Here is a 12018-nt window from a genome sequence, read left to right as displayed (position 1 = left end):
CATTGACAATGTAGTAATGGCTAAGCATCAAAGCCTTAAGATACTAAGTGAATAGTTTTGGACATAGTTGTTTGTAATAGAAAAAACTTCTATGTAAACCATTTTTGGGTCAGCATAATGATTGTTTTATGATTCTAGAAGATAAGGATCAAGTCATATTGAGTATCCCTATGCAATACATGCAACCAATCAAATTGAGGGATGGATTAAGTGGAAATATGGATCAACCTTAGCCTTTGATTCTTACCCAACCCATTCCATTTATGTTTATTTAACAAGGCAAACCCTAAAGAGTTTGTATGCATGGAAGGAGACAAATGCCAAATCTAGAGAGAGCATTCATGGTGGCTATGGAGGTTATGAAAATGTTCTAAATTGTAGAATTAGTTAGAGAGAATAGAGGAAACTAGAGAGAGGATAGAGGAGACATATTTGATTAGAAAGATCAAGGATTCATCAGTAAAGAGAAGATCTGACATCTAGCAACAGAATGCTACTTGAAGGATCAAGTTGTTGAATTATTTTAATAGGTGATATAGAGAAAATTTCTTAATAGATTAGTATTAATAGACTCATGTAAATATCTTAACTAAGTGCTTTCTTTATTGTAAGTTTAAGTCCTCTAACAAGGCATACTTTTAATAGGGTGTTGAAATCCTTTAACAAGGTGAGACCTAATAGTCTTTGTAAGTCTTTAATAGGGAAGACCCCTCATAGGGTAGATCATAGTTTTTGGTCAAACTCATTATAACCATAATTGGCTACACTTTATAGATGTAGTACTAAATATTTGTGGGTGCCATCCCCACCCCAATTTTACGTTCTCATTGGAGGTTTTCTAGGTAACAAATTTATTGTGTCATGTGTTATTTCTTTCATGTTATGGATGAATATGTGTAGTTAGCTATTTCAATTTACATGCTAAATTATGAGATAGATATGTGGTGAATTTTTTATGATTAAAGTTTTGAAGTGTTAATTGACCCCCCACCCCCCCCCCCCCCCCCACCTATTTTACTTTCCCATTTTTATTTCCAACAATTGGTATCAGAGCTTTGTTCTCTATAAAGGATTTTTTTACAACTTTGCATGAAAGATCTTTAAGATGGAAGTCTACAAGTTGGGAAAGACTATTGAGAACTAGAAGATTGAAGTACAACTTGCCCAATGCAAACTCAATGAAGCAAGAGATGAACTATAGCATTCATTATAGAGAAGAAAGGAACTAGTTATTTAGCTAAATGACACTCGCTACCAAGAATAAGGCACTACTAGATTGTTTGAGAATGGAAACTCAAGTGAGTTTGATGTAGAAGTTGTAGATCTAATGGAAAAGAAAAATGCCCTAACTAAAGAAGTCATAAATCTCAAGATAAAACAAGAAGTTCAATCAGTATTGCTATGTGAGGTGACCAAACAGAAAAAGAAAGTTGAGGAAGACAAAGTCATGATTGGAGATGACAAAAGGACACCGACCAACAGTCTAAAAGAGAAGACATCAGATGTGCAAATGCTTGCTAACATGCAACTGCATACAATGAATCAATTAATGATTGAAAACCATGAATTTAATTGAAAGGACATTGAGATCACAACCCTGAAGTTACATAATGATCAACTAAGGAATGAACTAAGAGCAGAAAAGGAATTTTTCAAAATATTCGACAAACCTAGTGATGCCATCAAATAGTTTGAGGAATTGATGAAATCTCCAAGACTTAACAATGATACTATTGGATTGGGATACACCAGTACTAAGGAAGGAGAATCATCTAAAAATGGTGAGCAAAGGAATAACAAAGGTAAGAACTATAAAACCACTTGTCATAATTGTGGAAAGATAGATCATACAACAAATGTTTGTAGGAGCAACAATGGAAATTAGAACCCTAAGTAGAAATTCAAGGGTTATTGTCATAAGTGCAACAAGCATAGACATCAGGCACATGAATGCAGGACCAAGACCATAAGAACTAAAATATTTGAAGGATATTTCCACAATTGTTTGAAGTATGGACACAAATCATATAAATCCAGAACTAATGCTAAGTGAACATCAAAAAAGAAGATAAAGCTACAATCAAATGGAAAATCCTATGATTGGGATTACAACAAAATGTATGGTTGTCACTATTGTCAAGAATATGGACATGTTCCTAAGAATTGCATTAGAACACATTTTAGAGGAAACTATAATAGATGGTTGAGTGAGACTACATTCTTTAGTTGTCTCAAGACTAGTCATGTCAGCAAAAACTATCCAACAAGGTTGCCAACATCGAGTAATGAAACTAGTAAAGGAAAAGAAAAGGTCAATGTAGAGAAGGTAAAGGTGTAGATGAACAAGACATGGAAGAAGAAGGAATATTGAAACACATCAAGCTCAAATGAGGTCACTTCATCCAATGGATTAGGTGACCACATTACCCCCAACTAGGAAATCAAGAGGTATGTATGGGACTAATATTTCAAAAATTATATTATGTATTAGTGCCAAGAATCTAAGATCTGAAAATATTATATATGCATGAATTAAGATGCAATGTATTGATTAGAACCTAAAATAAATCTATGGTTTTGTTGTTTTCTATGTTTGTGTCAAGCATGGAAGTTATTACTATTTTTGCTAAGCAAGGAAAGGAATAGTGGTTATTGCTGAGTTATGGAGACATGGTAGTAAGTGTCAAGCTCACAATGTTGACCAAGTGTGTTGAAAGTTCTATGATAGATGTGCTTACAAATATGTAAGCATTAAACATTTATTGTTGAATATGAAGGGTTATATAGTCAATTTTTGACTCATTTTCACTTACCAGAGTTTATAGAATGCACAAAGAGTATGAAGGAGAATTGAGAAAGAAGTTTCAAGTGTTTATGAACTAGATTTAGTAGCTACTCATTATCAATCATTAGATTTGAAAGGTATTTAACTATTGTCGAGTTATGTTGTTTGAATTTTTGCAAACCTTAGATATTTGAAATGGCATCTAACTCCTTTGAAAATGTTAGGAAAGAGGGGAAAGAGGTTTTCAATTTTCAATTGATAAGTAATGATGTTAGGGAGCCCCCTTTCTGAGCTATTCTTGAGATAACATATAAAGGAGACTCCTCTGGGTCATTATCAATGATACCACCAAAAGTATTGATGATACGAGATGTTAGATATTGTTATATGGGAAAGAATGGAGAAGTAGGTGACATAGATATAAGAGATGCCTACAAAATATTGTGTGATAATGGAGTCTTGAGGGAAGAATATAAAATCATTGAATGAAAAAGGTTAAACCATGCCCTAGATTTTCCTCAAGTGTTTTAAGACCGAATGGATATGAATTATTCTAAGCCACATATATGATAACTATATTTGATCAAAAAGTGGACTAGTTAAGCTCACTAAGAGGATCATTAATTGAGTATCAAGATACCCTACCCTTGATCAACCTAAGAGTATGTGAAGTGATACAAAGGAAACTATTGAAAAGAATACGGGTGCAGTATGGAAAAAAAGAGGGATGTTTATTGACACAATCTAAGATCCCTTAATTGTCTTTGTAGCGAGAGTAATTGATCACAAGTTCTTTTAGTCTATCCAATTGAATATTGTGTCATGTATGGATGTTGATTTGGGTTATAAGATAGTAAAGAGGGGGCCATTCCTATGACCTTGCCAAGTTGCAACTACAATAACTATCAGAAAACTTGGAGGTCATCAAGAAAACAAAAATTGCATCATGAAAATTTGGTTCTTTACTTGTTTGCATATTATTTTATGTGCAAAAAACCTTCCCCACCTTTGGCATAGTTTCTTGGAAGACCAACAGGCCGATTGCACAATAGATTTCAGAATTCATATAACAACTTGGAGATAATTTTGAGTTAGTAATAACTAGATACTTTGAGGATTTTAAGAAATCCATGAAACAGAGGTTAAGGATCCTTGTATCCTTAGTGGAAAAACATTATGATGATGTTTTTTTCTAGTGGATGAAAACCACACAAATGTGCAAGAAACAATACCTAAATTTAGGTGGATGAAGCCCTTGCCATATGAGATAAATGTACATGATGCCTCTACAACTATTAAAACTCTACTAGTAGAAGATATTGACAAGAGTGCCACCTCATTTGGTAACTATGAGGAAGCCAAATCAAGGATAACAATAGACGTAAAGACAACTATAGTTCTTAGAAAAAAGAACAAACTAGTGAAAAATCCAAAGGAAAGACTTGGTGAAGGAGATGAAGAAGAAGAATAAGAAGAGTATGTAGAGGAAGAATAAAACCAAGCCCCATCGACATTAACTGAAGGCCTAGGAGAATATCAAATATAAGAAGCAAAAGGTTCTGAGGGAGAAGAAGCCAAGGAAACACCTCAACTAGCTAAGAAGAAGAGAAAGGAAAAGGAGCCATAAGTGGAGAAACCTACAAAGAAGCTTGTGATTTAACCACAACAGAAGCTAATAGTACCTAGTACAAGGTCTAGCACAAGGGTAGCCACCACACAAGAAAAAGAAGATATGAAGCCTAAAGGCAAGAGGACACATGAAACATCAGAGTTGAGTAAGCCTGCTAATAAGACATACAAAAGATTGAAGAATAAGTCAGTGCCTTAACTAGATTCAGATGAAGAGAAAATAGAGTTAGATGACCTAAGCCAATTTAAAGTGGTAAGCCACAATCTCTCATCTAACTTAGACAATTTTTGTGATAATATCAATTCAAACGTAGATTTATCTGGTTTCACACATATTGAATTTGATAAGCTAGGGAAAGTTGATCAAAATGAAGTTGAGGAAGCCATATATGACATGATGGCTACATTTAAATCAACTCCTCTAGAAATTTCCAACTCACTACCCAAGAGTCTATATGAGTGAATTGAGAAAATATGGAAATATAGCTTACAAACTAAAAGACAAACCAAGGAATCAACATTAGCCCAAGTTATGCCAAAATTAGATAAAATAAAGATTGCTAAAGCTATGGAAAAGAATAAGACTAAATTTCCCCCCAAATATAGAGCTTTCCATATCTTGATAAATAATATTGAAGATGTGGTTAAGAAAAGCACAACAATTTAGAAATAAATATATAGATTATCCACTCCAGAAATCATAAACAAAGGTGAGAAAGAAATGCAAGATCCTAAGAAAGCTGAAGAAGAGGTGGAAAAAATTGCAAAATAGGTTCTAGTCAAGGATGGTAATGTGGAAGGCACTAAGGAGTCAACAAAAGAAGTGGCCGAGCAACATGATGCTCAAGATGAACAAGTGCCAAGTGCTAGTCCTCCACATATAGACCAAGTGAGTCAACAAGACTTGGTACCAATAAAGGATGTTCTTGATAATTTAGCTCAAAAAATCAATACTTTGAATGAAGAAGATTTGAAAAAGATATTGAAGGACTCCACCACAATAACACAACTATGCTCAAAACCCATATTGGTGAGAGTTGATAAGATTCAGAATGTAGAAGTTGCATTAGTAGAGGAGAAACCAAAAGATACATCTATTGTGCCCCCTCATTCCACAAAAGACAATGAGAAGGGAAAATAGGATCTACAAATAGATCATAGTGCAAACTTAGAGTAGACAGTTGTTATAACTAAGACACAACCTACAATGCATATAGTTGCATTTTAGATAAAAGTGCCCAAGGCATAATAGGCAGATACATCATTGTCTAGCCTAAATAGTTTAGGTATGCTAGTTATATTTACTATTGAGAAAGATGGAACTAAATTTCACACAGGTCAAGAAGCAAATCATGTACCTACTCCACATACACAAGGTGAAGCACAACATGAAGATAATAAAGATTATAAGATCGAAGAGTTGAAGGTGACTACTCTAGTAGAAGAACACATTTCCATACATACTCTAGTCACCCTACTAGCTTATGTTACTCCTCATAGTAGTCATGCTCTTCAGAGGCCGAACACACATGTTACACCTTTGCAAATATCAAGGCCTAGTGCAAGTATATCAAGGAGCACAAATGATACATCTTTTGGGGATGTAAGTTTAAATGAGGTGATTGAGTTTCCCAATTTTTATTTGGCAACCATCACAATTGAAGGGATGAGCATTCTACAAGAAGCTCTGTAGAGAAAGAAGATGTAAGAGATGACAAGAAGGGATTATAAGAAAAATAAAGTTTTGCATGAGATAAAAGGCATATTTTATGATGCTTTTAGTCTCCCTAAGATGAATGAAGACAAGCCCATAATTGAGCAACTTGTCACTATTGTTAACAAAATAAAGGATGAAGGCCTGGACTCAAATGTTAAACTTTTGGAATGGTCTAAAAGGAAATTTCACACAAAGGTAGATGAGAAGATATCTAGTGCTATTGCACTAAGACAAGTTGACTTAGCAACTAAAATGGGGAGTTTGAAGAAGGTATTAGAGAATATTTTCTCTCTCTACACCAAGCTATGTTATGTGAATCTTTTCACATAGGAAGTTCAAAGGGCTATTGACCAACTGCAAGGAGATTTAAAAACTATAGGTACTACTCTCAAGTTATCTCCTGGTCAAAGCCAAGCTCATTTTTAGAGATTACATTCCACACAAGGTAGGCTTGTCAAGCTGCAAGCACAAGATGCAAATATTTGAGCTACCTCAATAAGTATTCAATCCATGTTGACCCCACACATGGAAGTGTTGCATAAGGAACTAGCCTATGTTGAGACATTGATGAAGAAAGATAACCAACTTTGAACTCATGGTGGCTTAGTTGACCTTGCTACCCAACTAGCTATTCAATATCAATCTCTAGAGGTATCTTGCAACAATTGGGATGATCTATAAATCATTTTTGGATAAATACACTATCAATGTACCACCCATGACATAAGTGTCAAAAAAGGGGGAAATGAGTATAAGGGGACAAAAATAGTTTTGTGTAAGGGGGAATAATAATGTAGAAACATGGGACAACAAATCTACTCAGCAAGAGTATCAGATATAGATATAGATAGGGAACATTTACTTAGATGGAGTAATGGAGAAATAAAGTATGACGGTCATTATAAATTTTGAAATTTTGTATGAGAACCAAGTAATGTATACATATTGACTAAGTTATGCTCATAATAAGGATTATATATGCATGACAACATGTTTCTGCCACTCATGTCAAAGGGGGAGATTGTAAATATCAGATTGGTTTTGAAAAGGTAGTGACAAAAAATTTAGTCATTTTCTATTAGTATTTCAGTGCAATCTGGGTGATCAAGCAAGCTAAGCAATTAGTGTGAGGCAAGTGATCAAAGCATGCTGAGCATCAGTTGTCAAAAAATACATGTCAAATAGATAGTATGTGTCGAGTCACTCATGAATTGAGTAGACTATACTTGTTGATTGATTTAGGAGTTGAGTAAATAGTGTATGTTGAGCCATTCAAAAGTAAAGTTAGAACATTGAGAATGTAGTGATGGCCAAGCATTAGAGCCTTAAAATTTTGAGTGAATAGTTTTGGACATAGTTGTTTGTAATGGTACAAACTTCTATGTAAACCATTTTTGGGCTAACATAACAATTGTTTTATGATTCTAGAAGATAAGGATCAAGTCATATTGAGAATCCCTATGCACTACATGCAACCAATCAAATTGAGGAATGAATTAAGAAAAAAATATGGATCAACCTCAGCCATTGGTTCTAACCTAACCCATTCCACCTATGTTTATTTAACAAGGAAAACCCTAAAGAGTTTGTATGCATGGAAGGAGACAAATGCTAAGTGTGGAGAGAGAATTCATGGTGGCTATGGAGGATATATTGAATAATTAGTTAGAGAAAATAGAGGAAAGAAGAGAGAGGACAAAGGAGACATATCTAATCAGAAGGATCAAGGATTCATCAGTAAAGAGAAGATGTGACATTTAGCAATAGAGTGCTAACTGAAGGATCAAGGTGTTGAATCATTTTAATAGGTGATACAAAGAAAATCTCCTAATAGAGTAATCTCAATAGACTTGTGTAAATCTCTTAACCACATGCTTTCTTTATTGTAAGTTTAAGTCCTCTAACAAGGAAAACTTGTAATAGGGTATTGAAGTCCTTTAATAGGGTGAGACCTAACAGTCTTTGTAAGCCTTCAACACAACAAACCCCTCATAGGAAAGATCATAGTTTATGGTCAAACTTATTGTAACCATAATTGGCTACACTTTATAACTGCATTAGTGAAGATTTGTGGGTATCATCCCCACCACAAATTTACCTTCTCATTGGAGAGTTCCTGGGTAAACAATTTATTATGTCATGTGTTATTTTTTTCATGCTATGGATAAATATGTGTAGTTAGCTATTTTAGTTTACATGCTAAATTATGAGATGGATATGTGGTGAATTTTTTATAGGTAAAGTTTTGAAGTGCTAATTCAACCCCCTCCCCTCTCAAAGTTTATATTTCCATTATTATTTCCAAAAAAACCTCCAATCGAAGGTCATTGAAGTGGATGAGTTGATAGAGATGCATGACTACTAGATGATTCAAGCTGACAACATCATAATCCCAAGTATCGATGAATATTCTTTCTGATAGTTGTCAACCCTCTCTCTCTTAACTCTCTTTTGTAGCCATTTTTGGCATTTTCTCATAGGCATTGACTATAACTAGTCAATTGTTATTTTTTAGCTTCCTCCTTTCAAAGATTCTCGATGATGCAATCATTGAATATAACTAGTCATTTTGAAGAGGCCTATATATGTAACTTTTTTAGAAATTAATAAGTTCAAAAAATTATTTTCTAGGAAAACCCATGTATCTTGGACTACTTTGTGTGACTTTGAGTCTAAATTTTAATTTTTTTGTTCATTTAGTTGTTGTATAATTCTTGGGATGAATGTATTGTAACTAAAAGTTGAAATCTTTCAAGTAAACTTGGTTTTATTTCTTTCTCCTCAATGGATTGTATGCTTTATTATCTTCATAATAACTATTCTTATTTTTCCCTTGTGCTGTGCACATTAGTTCATGGATATTTTATTGTTTGCATGAGGAGTTCAAAAATCAATTAATGAAGTAGCTAAAAAGGGGACATTCTGGGTATTATCAAAACTCATTTATATCAGCAATCTAGGAATTTCCTAATCAGTCATCCTTTCCCCTCTCTTACCATTGTAGGTAGTCTTACATGTATTTCAATCCTACACCCAAGTTAGAATAGGTTGTATTTAAGTGTTAGTCTTATTTTGAGAATTGTGTAGATTGTTTGAAGTGTTAAACAATCTAGTTGTTCACCTCTTCTGCTATCTAGTTAAGAGCATATCCCTAAAACTTTAAAAAAAAAATTTATTACAAATCTTTCATTTAAAAGGGAGGTGTAGATTTCAATTTAGGGTTCTTTGATAGATTACTAGACTGACCCATTTTGTTGTTAGCTACTTTGTTTTCCATTTTCCATTGGGTACACTAAGACGTATAAACCAAAGAATTAAGGAAGACAAACTATTAACCAACATAAACATATAATCAATAGATACAACAACCATAAGATACCAACCTTGATTAATGACGCAAGATTTTTTAACTAGGGAAATCCTTTATCCGAGGGTAAATCTTGGTGAGAATTATGCCCACAAGATGATGTACTAATATAAATATTCCCTGTGAAAGAGTAAGACTCTGTTAGAAGCTAGTTACATATAATTCGTACATGTAGTCCCTATTAGGAGACTTTGAATCCTTCCTATAATATTCCAACCTTGTTAGGGGATACTTTAACCTTGTTAGGAGCTAATAGTGAGTCAATTCAAACCATAGTCCAAATTGTTTTAGAACTGTCTTCACAAAATAGTTCTCAGGATAACATATCTAAGGTTCAACTAACTTATACAACAACTTTCCTTGATAATATAGTTCCTTTGAATTTATCAACACATCATCAACATCATCTTCTTCTATGATCTCATCAAATTTGCATTCAAATATTGCATAATACAATGATCATATCAATACAATGCATATGCCACTTACAATCAAGGAAGACATCTTTCCTTTGTACCACTTGTCCTAACAACTAATTGAGTCAACCTTGATGATTTTCTAATATAAAATGAATAATATACTACCTCATTAAGATATTACATTATACAAGAAAGATCCTACAACATAATGCTAAATTGTGAGCCTCTTATCGCAGAGATCTTGGGTTCAAACCTACTCACACTTAATAAATAATAATAATTAATCACAATAGATAATTACTCTTGGCTCCAACCTCTTACTAATAATTTTTTAAAAATTACATTATATGTTACAATGTAATTACAACTTTTCAAAAGGATATAATCAAAAATCAACTTCCAAGGAATAACCCACACATTATCTTTCAAGAATCTTCAAAGAATTATCACTAACATATGCTATCTTGAACATTTCACCACAAAAATTTCTTCAACCAAAATTTAAGTCCACTTAACAAGCTTCAACCTTGCTAAAGAGATACAACTCAATTATCAGTACATTGTTTCTTGCACATTGGCCGATAATCGCTCTTTAAAAAATCTACTATAACTAACTCAAAAATTCACATTACTTTCTATGAACACAAATACATGATAAAAAGATATCCAAGAATGTGGATATAACCTCAAAGATCATAACTCTGCAACCGTTAACGTCACTAACCAAAACTCTCACTAAAACTCTGATTGTTCCAACTAGAAATTATATATATTGACATCAATGACAAACCAAGTCATGAATGACACACATAAGAACTCAGTCATCTATCCAAAAATGCTAATAAAATATATCAAAGGAATACCATCAGAATTCAAGCTAACAAAATCTTGGGGAATAATACATTAGGGAAGTCATTTAAAGTAAAATGAATGTCTTTGATAATCATCTCGACACAACATCTTATATGCTTAAAATACCTATAAATAATATCTTTTTAGGTCATGAATCATTTAAGTTGTGGTAAGAGATAACATTATGTGAATGAAATAAGTATATAAAGAAAGAGAAAAATATATAAGAATAGTAAATTAAGTCATGGGGTCCCTTCATATTTATCTTGATAATAAGGCACAACAAAAATGAATTATAAGGAAGCATAATTGAATGTTTCTTGTATGATATAAACAAGTAGATAACAAGTAATGTATTCCTAAAGTTATGAATAATGGAATGAGAAATAATTCAAAGATGAGATCATCAAGAATTTAAAAAACATAACATTTGTAACATTTTAAATTGGAAGAAATTTAATTTAATGAGAGGTTTAGCACCTATTTAGTGAGAGGTTTGTATTTAATTTAGATTTTTCTCTTTCTTCTCATCTCTTTTCATTTCTCTTAGATGAAATTAGGGTGGGATCTAATAGATTCTCCTTGGTATTTCTCTTTCATGGACAAAATATTAAGATGGGACCTATTCACTTTGGTCCTTCCTTCCCTTCCTTCAACCACTTAAAATCTCTTTAGTGCACCAAAGATGGGTTTTCTTAGAATCTATGCTTGAATTCCAAAAACTAAGACCAATTATGTGACCTTAGGGGATTCTTGAAGATTATGGAACCTAGTTAGTAGGTACACATCACATCTCTACCAAGGACCCATTTTTTGGGGTCTCCTTGTCAGGCCTTGTATTGAATTAATTTAGGGCATTTATTGTGAGTCTAGTCAGCCTATAGGAGGAAGTTTAATCTAAGCCCTTTATAAATTGATTTATTTTCCTCATTTTTCATATCATACACATCCATCTATAATCCATCATTCATATGCACAAGTGATCCACAAGTATCAAAGCCTTTAAGGATTCATACATTTTGTAGTGCCTGCCCTAGTTTGCATTTTTGTTATCATTGATGAACTCTTTCTTGGTGTATTTTCTATTAATTAAGTCTAATTAAAAGATTTAATTAATGATTTAATTAAATGAAAAATTATTATGATATTTTAATATTTAATTAATTGGAAAATTAATTAAATAAAAAGAATTAATTTGGAGATAAAAGTTATAAGTTTAAATTTGGAACATGATAATATTTATTTAATT

The sequence above is a fragment of the Cupressus sempervirens genome, chromosome 6 (assembly GCF_028749045.1).
Source record: "Cupressus sempervirens isolate cs-2001-9-10 chromosome 6, ASM2874904v1, whole genome shotgun sequence".
Lineage (NCBI taxonomy): Eukaryota > Viridiplantae > Streptophyta > Pinopsida > Cupressales > Cupressaceae > Cupressus > Cupressus sempervirens.
Note: the sequence above shows the minus strand (reverse complement) of the source record.